The following is a 26408-nucleotide window of genomic DNA, read 5'->3' on the forward strand; positions in this document are numbered from 1 at the left end:
AATTTGGGCGACTTCCTTAAAAAAAAAATATCTATTTAGTTCCTCTGTCCATTTTTAATCATATTGTTTGTGGGTTTTTGTTTTGTTTTGTTTTGTTTTTTGGTATTGAGTTGTATGAGTACTTTATATATTTTGAATATTAATCCCTTCTCTGATATACAGTTTGCAAAAATTTTCTCCCGTTCCATATTTTGTCTTTTCATCGTGCTGATTGTCTCTTTTGATGTCCAGAAGGTTTTTAGTTTGATGCAGCTCCACTTGTTGAGTTTTGCTTTTATTGCTCGTACTTTTGGAATCATATTTAAAAAAATATTGCCAAGGTCAATGTCGAGGAACTTACTCCGTATGCTTTGTTGTAGGAGTGCTGTTGTATTAGGTCTTATGTTTAAATTTTTAATCCATTTTAAGTTAATTCTTGTCAGTGGTATAAGATAGGGGTCCAATTTTACTTTTTTACAAGTAATTATCCAGTTTTCCCAACATTTGTTGGAAAGATCATTCTTTCCCCATTGAGAGTTCTTGACTCCCCTTTTTAAAAAATGAAGTCACAATTGGTATTAATAAAAAGCTGTGAGAGTAAGAAATTAAAAAAAAAAAAAAAAGTGATTTATGCTCCCGGGTGGTGAGAAGAGTTTGGCAGATAAGAATTAGAAAAGGCTTTCTAGAAAAGTCAGTATTTTTCCTGAATCTTAAAAGATGTAGGAGAAATTGCTGTGTAAAATGGCACATGTAACAATGTTATAATTACATTTTTGTCTGAAGTGAAAGTAGGTGGCCAGGAAAGGCTATTGGATGACTCTTCAGGGAGGAGTGGACTGTGAGTCTCACCGGTAACATCCATGTCCCAAAGAAGAGGAGTGGGTGGTTATTTTGACATCTCTGAAATCAAGGAAAATCTTAAAATCAGTACTACTTCATGTATTTTTTTGGCATCACGTTGTCTTCCTCAGCAGAATATAAATTACTAAAGATTTTTACAATCAATGACTCTTCAGATTCAATGAAATATGGTGATGAAGGATTTGTGGAGGGAAAAACTAGGAAAATCTGCCTGCATGCTCCATTCCCTAATCCCCACTCCCAGCTATTCACAGGGATGTGTTATTTCTCTTTTTATCTCTATTGAGAGAGGGGTTTTAAAGAGGCCATTGAAGAGACTGTTGAGTTTTCTTTGAGTTTAGCAGACTCATGGAACTAGGGTCTGATTCCAACTTAAAGGGAGATAGACAAGCCTGATAGGTGCTTTGTAAACAGAGTGTGGTGCACATCTCCAGAGTATTCTCTGTTGACTCAAGTCTTGGACCACATGCTAGTGCAGAGTCATCTCAAGTGCCATCCCAGAGGCTGCCTGGGGGTCGTGGTAGAATCAGGGAGTGACTGGTACTCCAGAGTAGAGGACAAATGAGATAAAAACGGAAAGAGAACTTAGATAGGCAGGTTAAGCCCAAACTGTGAAAATCCTTGAATTTCACAGTTAAAAATCAGGTATTGATTCTCTAGTCTTTAGGGAACCAGCCTAGTGAGAAAGGAATAATATGACCTGATCTCTGTTTTTGAAAGGTTGGTTTGCGACAGTATGAGCGGATAGGAGTAACATGAATCTGAAGGTGGGAGACAAAGTAGTGAGTATTTAAAAACCATTTCAATATTTAAGGCAAGATATGATGAGGATGTGGAATACAACCAGGGGTAAGAGAAGGATCTTAGCAACATATTGGAGATGAATCAGATAGAATTCAGAGTTAACCTGGTATATATTTGGGGATCCTCAACATATACCATGAGGTTAAATCGACATAAATTGATATGATAGGGAAGAGCATGTAGTACTAGAAAAGAATGTAGGATAGGCTATGAGAATTGAGAATAGAAATAGAATGGAAATAGAATTGAGAATATTGATTGTGTTAGAGAAGAAAAGAAATCAAAAGCAACATAAAACAGATAAATTGGGGAAAACAGTAAGAAAACAGAAGAGAGAAGTGTATCAGTTCTTCTATTGAGGTCCATAATTTTATTGCCACACCATTTTTTTGTAATTAAGTTGTCAATAATAATACTTACAATCACTATACCTTTCTGATAACTAGAATTGTGCTCAGTGAACACACACACACACACACACACACACACACACAAACTGCAAATGTTTTAATCAATTCCATGTAGACAGCCAATTGTATTGACTTTGTATTTAGCATGGTGTTTCTAGCCCCTTGAGATATGTTATTTTATCTACTCAGTCTATTTAATAAACAGTTCCACCCCTAAGGACTTGCATGGGAGGGATTTTACTGGTTGTTTCAATCCCTAAGAATCAGAAGCAGATATCTTTTGTGGGGAGGTTCTATTTACTCTGGACTCAGCAATTACCTATGGTTGCCTCTCACTTTTCTCCCATTCCCTCATTTTAGAAGTGTACTTTTTTGACCACATCCACAGGAGTAGAAAAATATCTCCAGTTACTCCATTTCTTTGAGGACAGACAATACAGCATGTGATCAAGGATGATAAGAGTCTTATCTTGGGATACCCCACACATGTAGGCATGTAGGCATGTAGGCATGTAGGCGCGGGCACAGGCACACACACGCATACAGAATGTTTTCTACTAGTATTGACTAATACTGTTTACCACCAATATTAACAGCCATTTTCCCTAGCAAAATGAAGGAATGAATGAGTCCAGAATCTTAGACTACCTTGTATGCTTATGTAGGCTCTGTACTTCATAATCTTAGAGGTTAGCATTCACCTCACAGCACGTGTGAACTGTATTTCTAGAATTTGGTAATGCATATCCTGTGTGGCCATAAGTATTGACCTGCTAATGTACCCAGGGAAAAGCAACTACAGGGAGTAAAAGAAAGCCATGATAACCTTGTATCAATCGGAAATAGCTGTGCTGGAAAGTAGTTCCCACTTTGGACTTCCCAATGATGTATGTGTTCACATTCGTATGTCTTACTAGCTTAAGCTATTTTGGACTTGTGTTATTGAAATGGAAAGAGTCTTGAATCTTTGCTGCATCAGAAAATAATTTATTCAGAAAATATCACCAAATATTTATTGAATGCTTATTGTGTGTAAGACACTGTTCTTGGTAATGGTTATAGAGCAATGAACAAAATTCAAAAGCTCTGACCTCATAGAGATCATTTTAGTGGATGTAGTTTTCCTAGAACATCAGGACAAAGAAGGTACAAATAAGTTTCTGGGATAGCTTCTTAATTAGAGCCTAAAAAATGGGAATCAAACATTGTCTAGATTGATATTAAACGGTGTAGGTATCTACTGAGTCAAACTACTTTGGATGTCAAGAGGTAACATAGAATGACAACAATCAGGTTCTTTGGGAAAATCAGGAGATAAGCTGTGTTAGACAAGGTTTACCTGTGAGCTTTTGCACTTAAGGTGATAATCCGTTTTAAATGGAATGATTTTGCAAAACTCAGTCTCTCATTTTTCAATCCAAATTTATATAATTTTGCTACCATGCATATTCTTATCATCTTGGTTTGCATAGCATGTGTGCCTATCAGCTGTAGGGTAGGGGTTTTTTTTTGTTTTTTATTTTATTTTTTTGTAAAGGATGTTTCTTTGATATCTGAATGCCCAAATGTTTAAATTTTAGTTAGGTAATAAATACTTTAATGAAAAAAATGGGTTTTTTTAAGATACGCAGTTCATTTAACATTTGCTGCATTTTTCTCATTTGCTGCAATTTTTAACGTAGATATCACTTTTTTGGAAATACAAAATTGCTTAAGAATATAGTAGCTCATCAATTATGTATCTTATTGTATAAATTTTTCACTGTCTTCTGAGAAGTGTAATAAAATTTAACTAGTAGTAAAAACATACAGCGCCTTATCAAAAAATCTGCTAGCTTTTCCTCTAATTTTCATGTATTAATGTGCTGGTAATTTACATTTCATATCTTTTTTATGCTACAGATGATTTTATTAAGCAGTAAAAATACTATATATATCTTTTTGGTCAAGAACAAAATCTATCATATATCTGGTGAATTTCTAAATGTCATGCCCATGGTTTTAGTTCTCTAAGAAAAATTTTAAACACCTTATAATACTGTGGCGTATGTACGGCGGATAAGAATATTTCTAAGTTTCATTCTCTAAGGAACGTAGTCAAGTAAACGGATTTTCTATTAATGAAAGAGATCTACCTAGAATCATGTAATTACTGAGCTGTAATTTTATATGGGATACATTTGAGCCACCCTCTTTTACTGACAAAGCTGCGGACTTAGCTTGAAATAAACTGGAGTGTTGATAATCTGAACTAAAGCTCGAGTCCAATTCAAATTTAGTAACCTTTTTATGACTGTGGGTGACGAATTCTTATTTTAGATGAAACTCCTATGCGTTAGGAGTAGCTCTGGCATTGAAGCATAGCAGGATAAGTGAGGGAATTGTGGCAAATGCGGTTGGTCATTGTAGAGTTTTTCCAGTTTTCTACAACATCATAATGCCTTCAGGGTAGAAGTTTTATTCCATGCCACTGAACTATATGAAATATTAGCGTATGTTAATTATCCTGTGATCAAGCTTCACCAATCCTGCACACACTTGTCTTATCCTGGAGGAGCTGATCACTAAATCTTGAAGCCTCATCTGGCGACTTCATTCATTCATTCATTCATTCATTCAGTAACATATCAGGAAACTAGATACCAGGTAAGCAGAAATGACTAAAACATATGTTCTGATCTCATTTCCTAGGAGAAAGGATAGGTGTAAATAAATAACTAAAAAATAGTGCATAGATATCATTAAGAAAATTAAATTGGCACACCGCAAAAAGAGAAAGTCATTATAAGGCTAACTGCCAAGGTTCATGTGCTTTCTTTTCATAGTGTCCACTGTAGAACAGGGTGCTAGTAAGCAACATTTCCTCATCTACTCTGGTGGAAATGACAGCACTGCTTTCCCTGAAGATCCTGCCTTTGGGAAATGAAAGGCCTTTTGTCCTTATAGAACAAGTGGGAGTTTCTAATATACTGGTCCCTCAGTACTAGGTAAGGCCTTGCCATCTTGGACATAGGTCTTCAACATATGAATTTTGGAGGGCACAAACATTGAGACCATAGCGTTTTGCCCCTTGCCCCCCAAATCCATGCCCTTCTCACATGCCATCAGCTCAAAAGTCTAAGGCAAAAGTCTCATCTAAATATCATCTAAATTAGATATAGATGAGACCCTGGCTATGAACCTGTGAAATAAAACATTTTATGTGTTTCCAAAGCACAATGGTGGGATAGGCATAGAGTAGATATTCCCATCACCAAAAGGGAGAGATAGAAAAGAAAAAAGGGGGAACAGGCTCAAGGTAAATCCAAAACCCAGTAGGGCAAACAACAATAAATCCCAGTCCTCCTTGGCGGCGTGTCCTACGTTCTGGACCCACTGGGGCAGCAGTCATACCTTCTGGAGACACTGGAGCAGGAGTCAGGTCCCTAAAGCTCCACACACCCCATCTTCATGGCTTTGCTGGGAACAGCCCATGCTACACATTTCCCTAGCTGGATTGCAGTTTGGTGCCCGTAGATGGTTCTAGGTTGTGTGGGAACCATCTCATGCTGCACCCCCCACCACAGCTCTGCTTGGCATTACCCTAGTGAAGACTCTCTGCCAGAGGCATTCCTGAAGCAGCCCTCTGCCTGGGTTGCATCCCGACGGCTCAAGGCTGCTCCATCCTCCAAAATCTAGGTGGAGCCAGCCACCATACTGGTGCTTTGCTGGATGCAGCAAAAGCTGCATCATAGCTTCTGTTGAAATGGCCAACCCATTCTAATATCCTCATCAAATGTGGCTGCATTCTTCTCTCCCCAGAGAGCTTTTTCATTCCTTTCAATATGGACAGGCTAAAGTTTTCCAAATTTTGAAGTTCTGCTTTTAAAAAATATATATATTATTGAAGTTAGTAGACAACAATGTTATGGGAGTTTTAGGTGTGCAACATAGTGATTCAACCCTGCTTCATTTTTAATTAGTAATTCTCTGTTTAATTCTTTGTTCTCTTCTTGTATCTGACTGTGAGCAGTCAGGAGGACCCAGGCTGCTACTTTAACACTTTGCTTGGATATTTTCTCAAATAAAAATTCAATTTCATTGCTCACAAGTTCTATCTTCCACAAAACATTTGGACATGAACACAACTCAGCCAAGCTCTTTGCCACTTTCTGTTAAGAATTGTCTTTCCTCCAGTTTCCAATAACGTGTTCCTCATTTATGTCTGGGATCTCATGAGAATGGCCTCTGCCATCCATACTTCTATCAACATTCTGTTCATGACCACTTAGATATTCTCCAGAAAGACTGAGGCTTTCTCTATAGCTCTCCTCTTCTCATTAGAATTGCTTTTAGTGGTTCATTCACAGCAATGTAATCTACCACTTCCTCACTTCCAAAACTTCTTCCACATGTTTCAAATCAGTCAAATTATGACAAATGGAAAAGCAGATGACAATATAACCTGTAAAATTCTAGTATTAAATAATGAGTGATCTTACATCATTCACCCATTCAATAAATTATTATTATGCATCCACCATGTACCACACACAAGGAAGAAAACAGTGAGCAAAAGCAGAAATGGTGCCTGCCCTCACAGGTCTTACAACCTTTTCTATAAATGATGGACACTCTGTATTGGCCCCTAGCTTGTTTATTTCTTCACTGCAGGCTGAGACCCATTGACCCAAAAGCCCACTGGCTCCAAACTCTAACTTACACATTAGAGGGAAACTGTTTCTCTAACCACAGAACACTTCTGACACCATATATGTGTGGTTTTCAATCAGTTCTCCAACTCTCTGGACACAAACTAGGTATATTACATTTTAATTTAATTCTGACATTAACTACCTGGAATTAGCACAGACCTCATGGGTGAAGGACTCAGCCTCGTAAGACTGCCCCCATTTCAGACAGAAGTCACAAGGCCCAGGTTGTCATCTGTACTTCTGAGCAACCAGTTGCAAATTGAGAGTTTTCATACCCCTCTCCTCAGATTTGATAATTTGCTGTAATAGCTCGCAGAAGTCAGGGAGGCACTATTTATGTTTACTAGCTTATCGAAGATTATTTACTAGCTTATGGTGGAGATTATTATAAATGTGAGCAATAAGCAGCCCGATAAGAGGTACATGGAGCAAGATCTAGAAGGATCTCAAGCTCAGTAGCTTCTGAATGGAGTTGGGTGTGCCACCCTCTAATTACATGGATCCCTTCATCAACCCAGAAGTTCTTCAAGCCCCATAAGTTAGGAAACTTTATGGAGGTTTGATCACATGGACGTGATCAGTTATTAGCTCACTTTGCAGTCATTCTCCCTTTCCTGGAGTTCAATGGTTGGGGCTGAAAGTTCCAAACTTCTAATCATGGTTTGGTCTTTTTGGTGACCGGCCCCCATCCTGAAGCTACCCAGGGGTCCGTGAAGAATTGCTTCATTAGAACAAAAGACACCCCTATCACCCAGGAAATGCCAAGGGATTTAGGTGCTCAGTGTTAAGATGCTCCTATCATCTCTCATCACTCAGGAGATTACCAGGGTTTTTGGAGCTTAGTGTGAGAAACTGGGGTCAAAGACTCAATGGTAGGAAAACAAAAGATACTTCTAACATCCATACCACTCAGACAATTACAAGGGTTTTAAGAACTCTGTCTCAGAAAGCAGGGGCAGAGACCATGTATGTATTTATTATCTCACAACATCCAATTATTTTTTAAAATAGCCTGAACTAAGCAGATACTTTCTTAACTGTTAAGACACTATGTGTTTTATATATCCTACTAAACATCAATTAGCATCTGCTGGCCATTGATAAATTAGAGTCCTGTGGTTGTAAGACCCCTTTGGAGCTACTGCCCTTCTGAGCAATCTGACCCAGGGACCCCTCCACCCCCACACTGCTGAGTAATATCGCTTAGGCATGCAGATCTTCTCTCCAACCCCCTCTCCCCCAGGAGTTTCCTTGCCCTCCTCCCCTTCTGAGTAGAGACACCAGTATCCTAACTGAGGGACTGTCCCCTGTGACTTCCCCCACATACGAACTCGTCAAAGCATCATCACCCAGTAAAGCTTCTGTGTGCTACTGCCATCTCATGGTCATATCGTTCTGCCTGATCAGCCTTTCAAATCTCTAAAATCCCCTCCTACACAACCTAATGAGGGAGAATCAGCTAACAGTTCTGCCGACTCTTCACCAAATGTATTAAAGGCTTAAGTTTATTTTGTGTTTTAGCATTGTCACCTTCTCAGAACTTGCCAGTAAAAGAAATAAAGTTACATCACTGATTTAATGGTTTTTATTACATGTACCTCCTGCTTCAGTATTGATATCTTCTTAAACTGAAGATTATAAATCCCTCCAAAACAGGGATCCAGCTCCTCCTCTTCCTCTCCTTGCTGTAGCTTTCCTTTACTGAATAATTATGTACTAAAGCTATTACATGAGACAGTGAAAAGAAGGCACCTGTGACCGTTTGGGCCAGGGGAGGGGGTAAGAAGAGCCACAGTGACTTGAGCACCGTGTCACAGAGTAAGTGGGAACTGGGATAAGAAGGACATGGGTGGGCCTGGCGTGTGAAGTCAGAGGCAGGGCATGTGAAGAGGACACCTCAGAGGAGAGATGGCGTGATGTAGGTTATCAGAGTGAGCAGGGGAAGCAGAGGGTGCCGGCTGGCATGGCCTAGCAGGAGATATCAGAGCCCAAGCGGCGTGAGGGAGGTGTTGTCCATAATAGTGATGTCCTGGAGTCCAAGTAGGGTGAGGGCATCTCAAGATGCCTCTCTAAGAGGGCATCCATGCGGTGCAAGGTGTAAAGGCAGAGATAAGAAATTGGTTTCATGGGGGGATTTGTCAGATATGTAAATATGTTAAAGATAATGGGACCCTGCTTTCTCATTGTCAGAAAAAGGGGTTATAAATATTGTTAGGGGAGGGAGAAGAATGAACTCTTTGCTGCTGGATTAGAGTCAGTGGTATTATATTTGTATTACTTTGCTACGGCTACCATTTTACACATACCACAGGCTGGGAGGCTTAAAAAAACAAAAGTTAATTTTCTCACAGTTCTGGAAGCTGAAAGTCCAAGATCAAGGTGTCAGCAGGTTTGGTTTTCCAGTTTTTACTGCTTGACTTGAACATAGATGGCTTTCTCTGTGTCCTCCTAGGGTCTTTCTTTTGTGCACACACATCTCCGCTGTCTCTCAGTCTCACATTTCCTCTACTTGGAAGGTAACTTGTCAGATTGGTTTAGGGCTCACCCTAATAGCCTCATTTTACCTTAATCATCTCTAAATATGGTTAAATTCTGAGGTACGGACCCTTAGGTTTTCAACATACGCATTTGGAGAGGACAGAATTCAGCCATAAACATATTGTGTATTTCTGGTATATGTATGTATGTATGTAGATATGGGAATAGGTATGAATATACATATACATACGAGTCCTAGTTCTGTTCAGGGTTTGACATGGGCAAATGCTTTGATTTTTTTTTTTTTTCCTGGAGAAAGTAGTTTGCTTTTTTATGCTGTTTAGTGAGTAGAGAAAGTTTACCAATGTGATAAAACAAGGTTGTGTTTGCCTCAGAGCTTTTCTTGGAGAATAGAACAAGTGAAGAGAACTTATATGATGGAATGTATTTTGAAATTTTTCTATGATTTATTCAAAAACAAGGAAAATTAAATAAATGAAGCATATTCCTTTGCCAAAAATTCTGTTTCGCTACCACGTATATGGATGCTACTCAAGATTTATAAATAAAATACTTGATTTTGTGACATGATGTAGATATTCTCTAAGTTGGTGCCATAGGTACAAGTGCAAAGTACTTTAGAATACAGACGCAAATACTTTTGAAGACCAGTGGTAAAGACAATGAGTGAAGCAAAAGGCTATGAGGCAAGGAATAGTGGGGACTGCAGCAATATAGAAAGTATGTGTATTGCCCAAGGCACATAATTTTAAATTCTTAAAGAATTATTCTACCCAAATACTGATGTATTTCAATGTCGGGCATGGTCTCTGATAAATTCATGTCAAAAGTTTTCTGGACTTATTTTCATTATACATTGTTCAAGGGTCAATGACTCCCCACTCAGTCAAAAATCCATGTACAACTTTTGACCCCCCCAAAAAACTTAACTACTAATAACGTCTGCTGACTGGAAGCCTTACCAGTAACAAACAGTGGTTAAACACATATTTTGTATGTTATATATATTATATATACTGTATACTTGCAATAAAGTAAGCTAGAGAAAAGAAAATGTTATTCAGAAAATCAAAAGGAAGAGAAAATACATGTACAGTACTGTACTGTATTTATTGAAAAAAATTGTATACAAGTAGAACTGCACAGTTCGAACCCATGTTGTTCAAGAGTCAACTGTAATGATTTGGTAAATTTTCACCAAATATTAAAGTTATGGTACACTAGACAACAAAGAAAGATCTTCAAGGTATAAATTAAAGGCATATTCTTAAAACCATTTAAGTGGGTTTTTTTTTTTCAAAATTTTATGTTTATCTTACCCGTAAGTCCATTTTTTCTTTTACACAGTGATAATTACACACTTAATTATCTGCATTTTATATATTTTTAACTGCTATAAATTACCTTGTATTTCTGCTGAATATATGTGTTGTTTTATAAATGCTTCAAAATAAAAAAGTGCCATATTTGCATGTAGGAGAAGCTTCTTCTCTTTTTTAAATTATCCATTGGGATTACAAACACTTTATCACTACAAGCTAGCATCCTATATGGCATGTACTAAATGATTCCTATTTAGCATAGATCAAATTATATTTTCATTCCTTTAGGAAATAAACCACTTTCATTTTAAAATTTTGATCTTTTCAAAGATATCAGCCACAATGATCAAAAAACACTGTTAGTATTTGTATCCTGTGGGATTTTATTACTATCTATCTAACCAATACAGAAAAGACTAATAGGTTTTTTGGAAAGGTTTATATCCAGAGCCATCTACTTTAAGAAGCACAGTATACTGAATTATAACTACTTTTGTGTTACAATGTCTCTTTTAAATATGCGTCATGTCTCTTGGGAAAAATTTTTTTCAAAAATAAGTATTCACGTAAAATAGGATTATTGATTCATTCAGTGCCCAAGCTACTACCTCAAAACTGCATTTTGTGAAAACCATTCTGTTAAATATTTCAAGCTGTTCATGCCAATCTAAAAGTATGAAAATGTATCATGAAACAATGACCAATCTGGAATCGGCAGCAGAAATTGAAAAACTGAGTCTATTTGTAGTCCTTCTGGAAAGTCTTGATCATTTCAATTGCCATATGGGGATGAAGAAGTTCAATAATTATCAAAATAATCCTAGTCAATAACAGTTTACTCAGGAAAATACAGAAACTTTAGTCTGACTTAAATGTATATGAGTTTCCCCTTTATTTATTTTTCATAGGTAATATATTTGAAGCATATTTATTTTGAGAAGGTTTTCGAAAGACATTCAAGGGTTGTGAAAATTTCAAATATTAGTGTTTTATCATGAAGTTAATATCTTATTTTATTTTTTTATTTTTATTTATTTTTTAATGTTTTTTTATTATATTATGTTAGTCACCATACAGTACATCCCTGGTTTTTGATGTAAAGTTCGATGATTCATTAGTTGCGTATAACACCCAGTGCACCATGCAATACGTGCCCTCCTACTACCCATCACCGGTCTGTCCCATTCCCCCACCCCCCTCCCCTCTGAAGCCCTCAGTTTGTTTCTCATAGTCCATAGTCTCTCATGCTTCATTCCCCCTTCTGATTACCCCCCTTTCTTTATCCCTTTCTTCCCCTGCCGATCTTCCTAGTTCTTATGTTCCATAGATGAGAGAAACCATATGAGTTTCCCCTTTAAATGGAGTTAGTTCTAAAAAAATAAATAAACTGGAGTTCTTATTTTGTGCAAAAAAAAAAAAAAATCAAGTCTGATACATATCGGTAATTAAGCTGTTAGAATCTCTTTTAGCATTCCTGCTCTTTGCAAGCCTGTGTAGACCTTTGAAATGAATGAGATACTTCTTCATTCTCGTTCCCTGGTTTTACCTGACTTTATTTCATTTTTTTAATGTCATTATTTCTCTTTCACTATTTTACATTTCTTACCCATTTTAGTTGAGATTCTGAAAAAGATGATTGAAATAGATGTGTGTGTGTGCGTGTGCGTGTGACCCAGAGAGGGAGGAGAGAGAGAGAGAGAGCATGCATGCATAGGTTGGAGGGCGCAGGAGCACTCATGGTGGTTTGCTAAGATTTCACTAATCGTTACAATGTTTCACTATGCACAGGTCTTTTTCTTCCCAGGATCCTTCAGATTTCCCAGAGATGAATGCTATAATATATAACATACTTAACTACTAGGTTGCTGGGAACTGAGCCAAAGACAGGGCTGGAGGGAAGAGATCACCATTTAGTGTAGTAGACTGCCTTGCATTTACTGCCATTTTTGCGGTAAAATACCTCAACATCTCATGCTGCTGAGTCTCATCCTCAGTTTTTCCTGAAGGGGGAGTTGGGTGGTTTCTACCTGCACGGAGTCACAGAGAAACTGGAAGTCTAATTGTTCCTTATAATGTCTTAAACCATCTTTCCAGCTTTCCGCTCTGCTCCCATCTACTTTAGCTCCTTATGCACTGATTTCTGAGTCAGTTTCTAGGGAGCAAAGCAGCTGGCTTTTCAGTGGCTTCTCCTCTGTATGTGCTTGCCCCTCACTGTTCTTTGCTCTGCTGTGTCAATCATTCGATCTTCCCTCTGCTTTCCATCTTCAAACAAAACAAAACAAAACAAAACAAAACAAAATGATATGTCTTGTCTACCATTCTGTTCTTTATGTTTGTAGATTAATAACTTTAAAAATTATACCTTTTCTATGTCTGTAACGACTTTTAGGGGGAACAGAGATGTGCCCATGGCTTAAATTGTCATGATGAAGTGGCAATCTAAATAATATTTCAAGAATTTTTTTTCTCTTTAAAAAACCCCTACCAATGCTGTCAGGAAATGGTAGCTAGAGATGGGAGGAAGTGAGAGTAATTCTTTTGAATGATTTAATCTTAATTATTAGATAAATGTAATAGAAGACTGCTAGTGAGACCAATGATTGAAACTCAAAAAACATGTATCACAGCTTGCAAGAAATATCATAGTATTAGTACCATCACAAAGATGCCAATCTTTTCAATGTAGGATAAAAACAATATTGTAGCACTTTATTAACTTTAAAAATAAGATACAAATACCTAGAAACACAATAAAATGTCAGGTGCTGTGAACAGGTATCCTGGGCACCAACAGCAATCTCCATATAGGCTTTACATATTCTGCACAGATCCTTTTTTTTTTTTTTTAATAGTGAGCCAACATTTGAAAATAACAAGATTATAAAGGAATAAATTTTTCTGCTCTCAAAATATCAAAAGAGGTGCCAAATTTCTGTCTGTGGTTACTTGACTCTGAGAATTACCTGCCCCTCCAGTTTAGACAAAGTCTCTCATCTGCTCTTTCCTCACAATTCACATGTCGAAGCCAATAAGCTGAAGGAGAGCTCCCCAACGGGTAAGACACAATGTCTTGGCTCACAAGACCACAGCAGGAGGAAATGTCCCTGCCCCCACGCTTGGGCAAGGCTGGGGGGAAGGGCAAGAAAATTTTAACTGAATATTTACCAAAAATGGATGAAATTTTAAACTTCAGATTGCCAAGTTTATTTAAAGTCCAGAATTTAATTTTCAATTGTCAGAGCTTCAAGAACAAAGGGGAGTTTGGTTTTAGATGAATTAGAAGAAGTTATACTTGCTCTCCTTACATTTGGATTTTAAGTTTCAGCTCATTGTAATGATATAAATTACAATCATATTATCTTTATATGTATTTCATTTATAAAGATTTTTCATAGTAGCATTGTTTGCCTTTTTAAGTTTATTGAAGTCTTTATTTTTTCAAATTAGTTTTTCCATATAGACCCAACCTCAGATTCTGAAATCTTGCTTGAAAAAAACAGCTTGAACAATAGGATTTCAGTAGAAAGAGATGCTTTTCCCCATGTAAGACAATACATTTAGGACAAAGATCTACTAATTATCAAGTAGATTAAGCAAGTTACATTGGGTGTTCAGACGCCTCTCTATCCCCATATATAGAATAGGTTCTATAGTGACTATTCATAACTGTCATAAATAAATAATGATGAACATGGGTTACAACTAGGTAAAGATGCTTTAAAATGATAAAGTAACACATACAAGATATTATTATGTGAATAATGATTGTTATTTTGAATGAACCCCCAAAAGTTTTCAACAAAACTAATTCCATAAATTCATTTTTTCAGGATTTTGTCAATGAAGATACTTAAGTTATTTGAAATTAGAATGCAATACATACTTAGAGTTTATTTTCTTTACTATTGAATTAGTTCACAGAGATGTGGACATTAGACATAGATGTTGATATACATAGATATATAAATTGGCTTACTCAGTATTCCATTCTAGCATGAAGATTTTGTTAGCTGGAAACTAAAAAAAAAAAAAATTACATTTCCTCAATGCCCTTTTGTGTTCATGGTTCTGACCTGTCATTTAGGTGCATCTGTGAGAGATTTTGATGTAGAATTGAGGCTGAAGGGGAAGAGGCAGATTATAGGGCAAGTCGTTTCTGAGTTAGATGGTGATGTTCTGGAGCCAGAAACCTTAGAAATGTTTTTGTTTTTGTTTTTGTTTTAGTAGTTAGCTTCCCATTCAGTTCTTCAGACTTTTCCACTTGTGGCAGAGGCAAAGTGTTTCTTGTTTCAAGATGTTATTCCTGGGAGCTCAGCCTAGAGCCTTCTCCGGGTCTTTAAAGAATGGTGTAACTAATTTTCCTTACTACTACTCTTTTGTTAAAACTAGCTAGAATGGATTTATTGATTGTAACTGAAATTCAGAAGTCCTGTTGTATTTTAATATCTATACCCCAATGGCTGACGTTTTAGACCCATTTTATTCCAACTTTCTCTCATAGTAAAATGACTTGAGGGTTGGTTTATATGAATGCATAATAGCATGGAATTGTCATCTCATAAGCAAAATGAAACGAAACATCGAGCAGATGATTTCAGGCTAATTTCCAAGGAAATTTGACTGTGTTTGATGGTCATTCTTTTATTTTTTTCTTCCTTGTGAAGACATAGCCAGAGTGAGAAGTTATGATTTTTTAAATAGCATATGTGTTTGTTTTCCTTAGGCCTTTTACAACCAAATATTTTTAGGATTGTGAATTAGAGTATGAAAAATCATCTATAAAGATCTGGCATTAATATTGAGTTGCATCCTCTGAATGCAACTGAGAATTCACTGTCATAATGCAGTAGATAAAAGATCTAAACGAAAATGATTGACTTTAAAAAAATACAATAATTTTGTTGAGAGACAAGAAATAAGTTATATACAGCAATCATCTCTACTTTCAATAGAATCAAAGAGCCAAAAAGGCTAAAAAATGCTCCACAAAGTATTTGAGTGATATATGAAAATATGAAATTATTTTAAAAATTAGTTTCATGTGAAACAGATCGGGTAAATCAATCTAGTAAGCAAAATAAAAAGAGATTAGTTTGTTCTATTATTATAGATTTGCTGTTATATTTTATAATTCCTTCTTTGGTTAATACGGTGGATATATTCTGAGGTGCTCCCATGATCCCTCTGGTATTTATGCCCTAGGATAAGCATCTCCCCTTAAGTGTAGGTAATAGTCTGACCAGTCTGCAAGTAACTAAATGCTGCAAATAAACACATGAGTAAGGTATCAGGATCCTTCCTGATTATTAAGCATCAGACGATACTACAGCCCAGGCTGACAACCTGGGTGGTGAACCGACTGAACAGTGCCCAGACTCCTAACCCTAACGGAAACTCCGAGCTGAAAATATGAGGCTTATGATTATATTGTTATACATTAACATGTAACTAATCCAGTTATTGTGATGTAATTATTATCATACTGCACACACATAGAACTGAATGTTATTTTGTATTCTAATTAGACAATAAAATAAGCACATAGTATACAAACCACATGAATAATGAATAAAAATGGTTTGTATTCGATAACATTTAATATATTTTGTGTGAGCAGTTGCTTCTATCCAATCCAAAGTGATATTCAAAAATTATTTATTAGGAAGTTTATTTTATGACAATAGTGGCTTCTAAGATGCAGTTTCCTTGATAATCTCTTAAAGAGAAATTCCATTTCACCAATAATGTTCAATAAATACACATTTAATATACATTTACTCCTGAATAGCTCGTTTTGCTTGTTTGTTTGTTAATGGGTTGTATGACATAGCAGAGTCACAATTCTTGGGTGAGTTTATCAAATTCCATTAATTAATTTACATTAAAATATTATAGAAAATGTTAAATGTATAATAAAGAAAAATAATAACATATTAAGCCCCATGAATAAATCACCTAGCTTCAATAATTGTCAACTCATGCCAATCTTGCTTAGTGTACATCCTGACCTGTCTCCTCAGACTTCATACAACTCCGTCTGTACATAGCTCAATATGTAATTCTAAATTCTCAAATCTTAATATAATTTTATTATCTTTCTCATGGCTACCAAAATAAATAATTTCAACAAATATCTTGTTAGTGTTCAAATTTCCAAATAACTCACATGTCATTTTATGTATAGCTTGTTTATTTGAATCATGATCAATATAAAGTACAGACAGTAAGTCTTTCTTTAATCTATCATTACCGTACGAATATCTCTGTATTTTCTATGAATTGGTACTTTGGCAAGATTACTTCCTAAGCTGTGATATGTTCTTCCATCAAGCAGCACATGATGTCTGGCTGAATCTAATTTACAGTTTTAAATAATTGAGGTTAAAAAATCAGTTAATATTCATTTTTTGAAAGATTTCTACTTCGTGGAAGTGGGGAGATGAATTATTTTCTGTGTTTAATTGTCTAAGAAAGCTTACCAACTCTGCCTTCTTAGAGGAATTATCATCCTTTTCAGCATAGCAGCATGAGAAAAACAAACAATATGTTGCACGTACATAAACTCATTTCAATATGTAGGTTCACGAAAAATCTCAAGTGTATAGAAATTATGTCATGTTTTTTATTTCAGAATACTCAATGTACTATGAATGAACCCATACAGTTTTGTAGAGATGTACAAGTGACATAGACTTTTATTCACATTAGGTTTTTAATACCAATTTTCATTAGCAGAACTCAAAGGGACTAAAAATGTATGTAAAAATTTGAATGCCCCTTCCAAGTTTTATTTATAACTACCTTTGATAACCAAAATCAGAAATACAGAAAGAAATAAATGCACTATTGTTACAGAGTTTCTAAAATACTGGACAAGTGGTAGAATGTTTTTAATAATATATATTTCCTTTAAAACTACCCTCGAGCTTGCTAAGTGTCTTAATGTATGCAGTGGAGCATTTGGGGTTGCAGGTAGTATGTGCCACTGTTCAGCTTGAAAGGAGAATTCATAACAAATTGCTTCCTCAGAATGCTACTGTGAACACTCTTTAAGTGAAAAACAGATTTCTACTAAGAATTCCATAATAGAGTTTCACATAAAACAAAAGTTTTCATTGAAACAAGGAAAGCAATACTTGTTCTACAAATGTGGTACCTTAAAATGTGTGGAAATGTTTTGGAGTTTTACTAGAATTGCACTATTTTTATAACACATTACCCACAAATATGCATTTCTTTCATTTTGTTTCTCTGTGAATCTTGGAGAATCTAAAGGTATCACACTGCTCTCCAGATGCAAAATTAAAAAAAAAAAAAAAAGTAACGAATGCTGTCTCTTAGAGACATACCTATCTTCTACATATACAGCAAGGAGAAAACAACGACCTGGACAGGTAGCTTAACAAGCCAAACCACTACTTGATAAACATACCCTATAACATACTTCCTTCAAGCTTTGCTAGAATACTATTCTTCGTAAGTCCCTCCCTGATATCCCTAACTTAAAACTGCAACCCTGCCACCATTCCATCTCCCATCAAGATTCTTTATTCTTCTTACTCTGTTCTTTTTTCTTTTTTCCCCCCTTTTTGGGAGCACTTATCACCTTATAAGCTACTAAATAATTTATTTCTTTAATATCTTCAATCTCCATCTTCTCTCACTGAAGTGTAAGTTCCTGTGGACAGGGATTTTTAATTTATTTTCTTTTTTTTTTTTTCTTTTTTTTTTTTAGATTTTATTTATTTATTTGACAGAGATAGAGACAGCCAGCGAGAGAGGGAACACAAGCAGGGGGAGTGGGAGAGGAAGAAGCAGGCTCATAGCGGAGGAGCCTGATGTGGGGCTCGATCCCATAACGCCGGGATCACGCCCTGAGCCGAAGGCAGACGCTTAACCGCTGTGCCACCCAGGCGCCCCTTAATTTATTTTCTTTTTAGCTGACATATACACTGAAAACAGTGAAAACAAAGTCAGGTTCTTTGTAGCATTTAATAAATATAAATGAATGAATGAGTCCAATAAACAGAAGTTAGAAAAATTCATGGTAATTTAATTTTTTTACTTCCTTCTTGATTCTCAGACTGTAGGTGATAGATTTAGTACAACTGATGAAGGTACTTGTTACTAAAATGATTTGCATGTTAATAAAAGTAATGCCAGAATGGAGTCATTACTACAAATCCTATAGACATTTAAAAGATAATAAAAATACTTAGGATCTGTTCATGTTATCAATGAGAAAACTTCAAAAATTTGATGACTATGTATGAACAAAGTGTTAAAATCATCGTTTCATGCTTATAACTTGCTAAGGAATGATAATCATGTACATAGATTTAAAAATGGGCCCAGCATCAAACACTTTCTTTACAAAAGGAGATATTAACTTTCTGGTAGAAATTTAAGAAATGTGCTTTAAGTAAAACTAAACTTCAAATATTTGATTCACAAAGATCAAAAGGAGTAATAGTATCCAGTATTGTAAGGGGTTTTGTAAAATGGCTACTCTAATAACTTTCTATAAACTAATGTATATGGACATACATTGGGAAGAAAACCCTAAAATATGTACAAAAATTTTCAATATGAATATCCTTCTGCCTAGCAACTCTACCTGTAAAAAATTATGCTAAGAAACCAACAGAACATGAATACAAAGATATATTCAAATATGTACAGTAAGCATAATTCCTAACAGAAAGACTTATTTGTTAAAAGATTATTTTTAAAATAAATTATATTAGAGTGAAATACTTTAACATGTTCAAAAGTCATCAGAATTATATTTATTATGTATTACTGAGGGGGACCAGATTACACATATGTATACTATTCTTAGTATGAAAGGCACTAAGGATCACTGCTTTGTACACCCAGAAGCACCATTTATGTACAATATAATGTGAAAGGCATCCTGGGGCACATCTGTCGTCCAGGGCTAAGGGCAACAGCTCTGGGTCCAGACTTCCTGGGTTCATTCATTCCCTATCCCTTGTCTCCATATCTGAGTTGTAAAAACTTAAGCAAGTTATTCTTACCTCATGGGGTGGTTGTGGAGATTAAACGAGCTAATTCAAGCAAATGCACCTCAAATCTTGTGCTTGATACCCATCTGTGTAAGAGTTAACCATTATTTTTATTTTGCATTGCAAGCCCCATGTAAATTGTTTTACTCTCTACTGTATCCCTGCATATAATTGGTTCTTAAGACTATTTTTGGGTGATTTTTAATTAAAAAGTTAATCCCAGTATTAATGTTAATATATATTTAGAGAAGAAATTCTGAAAGACATATGTCAAAACGTTAACAGTAGTTATCACTATTATATATAATTTAACTTTTTCTCTATACGCACATTTTATGAAGTTTTTTATTTTGGCATATAGTCTATAAAATGTGCAAACAGTGAGATTATACTAAATATCCTCAGCACGTACATACCCTTTAGCCCAGCAATTCCATTCATAGGTGTTTACGCAAAACGAATGGAAACAAATGTCCTAAAAACCCTGCAAAAAAATGTTCATCGCGGTCTTATTCCCAATAAGCAAAAACTGGAAGAGCAGTTGCCCACCAACAAGAAAATGAAAAACACACTGAGGCACTCATCCATACGATGAAATACTACCTGCAACCACATAGATAGATCTTTTTATCTATTTATCAGTCATCTATCTGTCAATCATCATTTATCCATCAGCTGCGCCTAACAAGTTACACATACATATATTGGTATAATGTTCTTTACATCAAGGTGTGTGACAGAAGAAAAACAATCGGTGAAAAAAAAGAAAATGATGATTGTTTTATGGAAAGCAACGTGGGGTGTTACTAGGCAGGGTTTTAAGAGGGACTTTTCTAGAGTTACGGTGAAGTTCTATATCTTGATGGGTTTCTATGTTATACTGGTGTATGAATTTTTTAAGACATGCATGCAGCAAAAGTACACCTATGATTTGTGCTTTTCAGTTTATGTAAATGTGATCTCACAAGAAAAATATGTAAACAAATATTGAATACAAGTTGATGTGCATGTTGAAGTATTTAGCAGAAAATATACTAATGAATTGAAGGATGAATAGATAACAGTAAATGTTAATGATAGAACCTAGGTAGGGTATATGGATATTCTCTCTTAAATAATTTCAATCTCATGTGTTTGAAAAATTCACCATAATATAATGTTGGATATAAATGTACAGTAATATATATATATATATAATATATATATATTATATATATATATATATATTATTTATTTATTTATTTATTTATTTATTTATTTATTTTTTAAGTAGGCTCCACACTGTGGAGCCCAATGCGGGGCTTGAACGCACAATCCGGTGATCAACACCTGAACTGAGATCAAGAGTCCAAGGCTCCGGGTGCCTGGGTGGCTCAGTCGGTTGAGTGACCCACTCTTGGTTTTGGCTCAGGTTGTGATCTCAGGGTCTTGAGATCAAGACCTGCACTGGGCTCTGATCTTGGCGCAGAGTCTGTTTGAGATTCTCTCTCTGTCTCCCCACCCTTCCCACGTGTGCAGTCTTTCTCTCTCAAATAAATAAATACATCTTTAAAATATATGTATAAGGAGGAGTTAAAGCAGTTAACGCCTACAAATTTAACGTGTAAAATTATATACAGTAAAAACGTATTTTTCTTTGCTTCAATAAGATTCTCTTTGTCTAAATGATTTGGTGCTTGTTTCCCTCAGGGCATATAAATATATTTTTTCTGATTTATTCATAATTAAGTACTTAGAGTTTGAGGATTATCTCATTTCTAAATAAATACATGCTTCTTTATTAATACAAAATGACTGAACTTATGGCCTTCAAGGGCATTGAAGAACTGGCTAGTCAGCTTTGGAGAAGATTGCAATGTTGCTTCAAGGGCAGCTGACACTTAATAGCAAATATGAATTTGGCCTTCATTAACATTACTTATTTCTGAGGTTATTAATTAGTGAATGGTTCTTTGGATAATAATGTAAACTGACATTGTCATCTTCACAACTGCAAAGAGTAAATTAAGTGATGTTTAGCTTTCTAAATTAATTAGAATAAAGGAGTATCAGGTTTTCTTAGGTAGGGTTTTATTAGGACTTTTTTTTTTAAGTGAATTTCTTCGCAGGTAACAGAGACATGTGATCACAGACTTGGAATGTACTTCTGAAGGTGGTTAGACAAGCTAGATCTTACAGTCATTTTTAAAGGATTAGTTTTACATTTGGAATTTAATTATGTTGGCACTTTTATTTTTATGACTCACAAAGAGAAATTGAGTATTTCTCCGAGTCAAGTGGTGCTTGCCAGAGGAAAGGAGTAGAAGGGTAACTCATTCTTTCCTCAGAGTTCTGCAACGTAGAGAAGGGCAAAACTCCTAACACAGCTAGGACACTGTATTATATGATATAGGCAGGTTCAGCTGATACCTAATCCCAAGCACTTTCTTCCTTGCTTTCTTTTACTATAAAGGTTGGATGATGAAACACTTACCACTTTGCAGTTAGCCTTGACCATGTGACTAGCCTGGACAAAAAGTGAAAGTCTATGATTTTTTGGCATAGTCTATGTAAAAATCTATAAAGGGGGGCTTCTGGAGAAGGTATCCTTTCCTCATATAAAGGAGGTGTTTCAGTGATCTTTTGTTGTGTAAGGAATGAGCTCTAATAATCCATTTGTTCTCCATAGTTAAAAGTCCATTTTTTGGTTTTCCTCTTTTTTTTCTCTTTTGTACATTTATGTTTTTTTAAGATTTTATTTATTTATTTGAGAGAGAGAGAGAGTGAGAGAGAGAACACAATCCAGGGGAGCAGGAGAGGGAGAGGAAGAAGCAGACTCCCTGCTGAGCAGGGAGCCTGATGAGGGACTCGATCCCAGGACCCTGAGATCATGACCTGAGCCAAAAGCAGATGCTTAACCAACTGAGCCCCTTCTTTGTTCATTTATTTTGTTTCTTAAATTCCACATATGAGTGAAATCATATGGTAATTGTCTTTCTCTGACTGGCTTATTTCACTTAGCATTATATCCTCTAGGTCCATCCATGTTGTTGCAAAGAGCAAGATTTCATGCTTTTTTATGGCTGAGTAATATTCTGTGGTATATATATACCACTTTTCTTTATCCATTCATTTACTGATGGACACTTGGGGTCTTTCCACAATTTGGATATTGTAAATAATGCTTCAATAAACATAGGGGTGCATATAGCCTTTCAAATTAGGGTTTGTATTCTTTGGGTATATACCTAGTAATGTGATTCGTGGGTCATAAAACAGTTCTATTTTTAATATTTTTGAAGAACTTCCATACTGTTTTCCACAGTGGCTGCACCAGTTTGTATTTCCACCAGTGCATGAGAGTTACTTTTTCTCCACATCCTTGCCAACACTTGCTTCTTGTGTTTTTTATTCTAACCATTCCGACGTGTGTGAAGTGATATCTTACTGTAGTTGTGATTTTCATTTCTCTGATGATGAGTGATGTTGAGCATCCTTTCATGTGTCTGTTGGCTATCAGTATGTCTTTTTTGGAGAAATGTCTGTTTATGTCTTCTACTTATTTTTTAATTGGGTTATTTGTTTTTTGGGGTATTGAGTGATATAAGTTCTTTATGTATTTTGGATACTAACGTTTTATTGGATATGTCATTTGCAAATACCTTCTTTCATTTAGTAGGTTGTCTTTTAGTTTTGTTAATTGTTTCCATTGCTGTACAGAAGCTTTTCATTTTGATATGGTCCCAACAGTTTATTTTTGCTTTTATTTCCCTTGCTTCAGGAGATATGTCTAGAAAAATGTTGGTACGGCTGATGTCAAAGAAATTGCTGCCTATATTCTCTTCTAAGACTTTCATGGTTTCAGGGTGGTGATGGAGGACATCAGAAGGTTGTGCAGGGGCAGCCTTCCGTGTGCGGGGGCCACCTCGCTTTCCGCGGATTCCAGCCGGCACTGTAACGGCTTCCCTGCTGGAGCTGAGGTCACCAATAGGCCGGCACCCTGGAGACCCCTGGTGCTTCTCATCCCCCTGCGCCTGGGGCTCACGGACATCAACGAGGCCTACGTGGAAACACTGAAGCGCTGCTTCATGATGCCGCAGTCCCTGGGAGTGATCGGGGGGAAGCCCAACAGCGCCCACTACTTCATCGGCTACGTTGGTGAAGAGCTTATCTACCTAGACCCCCACACGACGCAGCCAGCGGTGGAGTTCACCGACAGCTGCTTCATCGCGGACGAGAGCTTCCACTGCCAGCACCCGCCAAGCAGGATGAGCATCGGGGAGCTCGACCCGTCCATTGCCATGGGGTTCTTCTGTAAGACTGAGGACGACTTTGATGACTGGTGCCAACAGGTCAGACAGCTGTCGCTGCTCGGAGGTGCCCTGCCCATGTTCGAGCTGGTGGAGCAGCAGCCTTCCCACCTGGCCTGCCCCGACGTCCTAAACCTGTCCTTAGACTCTTCTGACGTAGAGCGACTGGAAAGATTCTTCGATTCAGAAGATGAAGACTTTGAAATCTTGTCTCTTTGAGTTGGGGGACGGTTTCCACTGGCCCTTCCTGGGGGCACCTTCGCAAGCCCGGCCCTGTCTCGGGGCGCGCGGCACCGCCGCATTTCATCCATCCAGCCTGCCCGTCCGCTGAACGCCCCTGCCCCGTGCGCCTCTGCCCGCAGACGGAGGACTGCCCTGTCCTGGAGGCCTTCCTGCGAGCCCTGGGACTGCGCAGGCCCGGAGGGCTCGTGGGGCTACCAGGCACAAATGAGGGGCGGCCCGCAGGAAGGCCCCAGGCAGCCGCCGGGTCAGGAGCTCTTGAGAGCAGAGCCTTTCACACTTCCGAGAGCTCTCCCTGCGACACTGCCAGCCCTGCATTCGCGTGTCGCCTCTGCCCTGCTTCCTCCTGGGCGCTCAGTTCTGGGTTTGCTTTGGAATTAAAGTCCTCTTTGAAGTTAAAAAAGTTGTGGTCCTTAATCCATTTTGACTTTATTTTTGTGTATGATGTGAGAACGTGGTCCAGTTTCATTCTGTTGCATGTAGCTTTCCAGTTTTCCCAACACCATTTGTTGAAGAGACTTGTTCCCATTGCATATTCTTGCCTTTTTTGTTGAACATTAATTGACCATATTTTTGTGGGTTTGTTTCTGGGCTTTCTATCCTGTTCTATGTGTGTCTGTTTTTTTTTCTAGTACCATACGTTTTTGATTACTACAACTTTGTAGTGAATCTTGAAATCTGCGATTGTGATACTGCTAGTTTTGTTCTTTCTTTTTCAAGATTGCTTTGGTTCCATACACGTTAGGAGTATTTGTTCCAGTTCTATAAGTAGCTTGATAAGTAATTATCAAACATGAAAAGTAAAATGGTATTTGCAATGAATCTTTTAATAAAATAAATGAGACTTATTTTTTCCCAAAAATTCATTATCTGTCGATATATTACTTATTGCTAGCATGCTTCTTAAAAATTTCTCAAGACTTGGAAATGGGCAGAAGAGTTTACCAGGTGTAGTTTCAGTGGAAATCCAGGGATTACGTAATTCTATTACAGGATACAGCTTTGTACAGCTTTCTGTTAACTACCCTATCGTACTACTCTGTAGGGTCAAAAGTGAAAATTTTAGAAAACTAATTGAAAAAAAAAAACAAATAGACTTTAATTGTAGAAATAAAAAGAGAAAAAACCCCAACAAACTGTAGTACAAACAGCTGTCCATAAGAATGAAAAAGAATTGTATGTGATAAAGAATGTAAATCTGAAGTCTCATGTAAACTGTGTTACTGGGTCCCTCATTAACTAATGAGCTAAAAAAGTCTTTGATGAATGTTTATTTTATATTTGAGAGTCATGAGCTCGTGTTTTAAAAATTATGATGGACCTAATGAGACAAAACTCACCATCAATTCTCTTCTTATTTTATAGATGTAAGCAAGAACTTAAGTCATTCACATAAAATAAGCTTTGTTATAGCAATTTCTGTTTTTTTAACTCCTTCAGAGTTATATGATAAATATCACATAGGAATCTATTATTACATTAACCTATTGTTATATTCATAAAATTAATAAACTTCATTCATTATTAAATTATATAAATTAATGCTTGACCAAGTGACAATCAATATTGACTCTTCAATATTGCTAAAAGCAAAGATTAAGAAACTACCACACTTGAAAGAAGACTTGTATTCCAGTCATTTGCCCACCTCAGATGTTTTTATGCCTGGAGGCAATTTGCCACAGTAAAAGTAAAAATATGGGCTATTTCATGTTTTGACCTGCCCTTACTTCACAGGCGTATAAACCCAGAAAATGATATTTATATAATATGGGAACTTGAAAACAAATTCCCTTCCGCTCATTAAGAAAAACCTTTCACATATTTAATTATCAGCAAGTATGCATTTTTCCCCCCAAGGGGTAAGGCTCCCACAAGGAGGATTAAAGGTATACAGTTGCGAGGGACCTCGGGGGGAGGGGGAGGAACCAACTGTATGATCACTGTTACATTAGCTACACAAAGAAAAAAAATGGTCAACATCCTCAGACCGGCTGTGGTTGAGAGTCAACAAGGTGTGTGGGAACATGTATTAATTCTATGAAAATTTCTCACTAAATATTTAAGGATTTCAACAGGACTACTAATTTCCTCTCAGAAAAATTGTGAAAAAAAATTCTAAGTCTGGGACATTATTTTTTCTTTCATTTTTAGGTATTCCTTGTTGATAATCGTACTGTAGTCTTGAAAGATATAACATTAGACTAAGCAGAGTGAGAACCAGAAGGGAAATCTCTGTACTACTTTGGCAATGCTGTAAGTCCAAAATTAGCTCAAAATG

The 26408-nt window shown here is 36.6% G+C and overlaps 1 pseudogene; it reads left to right on the forward strand.

Annotated features, from left to right (window-relative positions):
- Positions 1-23427: 23427 nt before the first annotated feature.
- LOC123794206 (cysteine protease ATG4B pseudogene) lies at positions 23428-24106 on the forward strand (annotated as a pseudogene).
- The last annotated feature ends 2302 nt before the right edge of the window (positions 24107-26408 follow it).

The sequence above is a fragment of the Ursus americanus genome, chromosome 35, assembly GCF_024610735.1.
Source record: "Ursus americanus isolate L20-20 chromosome 35, mUrsAme1.1.p, whole genome shotgun sequence".
Classification (NCBI taxonomy): Eukaryota; Metazoa; Chordata; class Mammalia; order Carnivora; family Ursidae; genus Ursus; species Ursus americanus.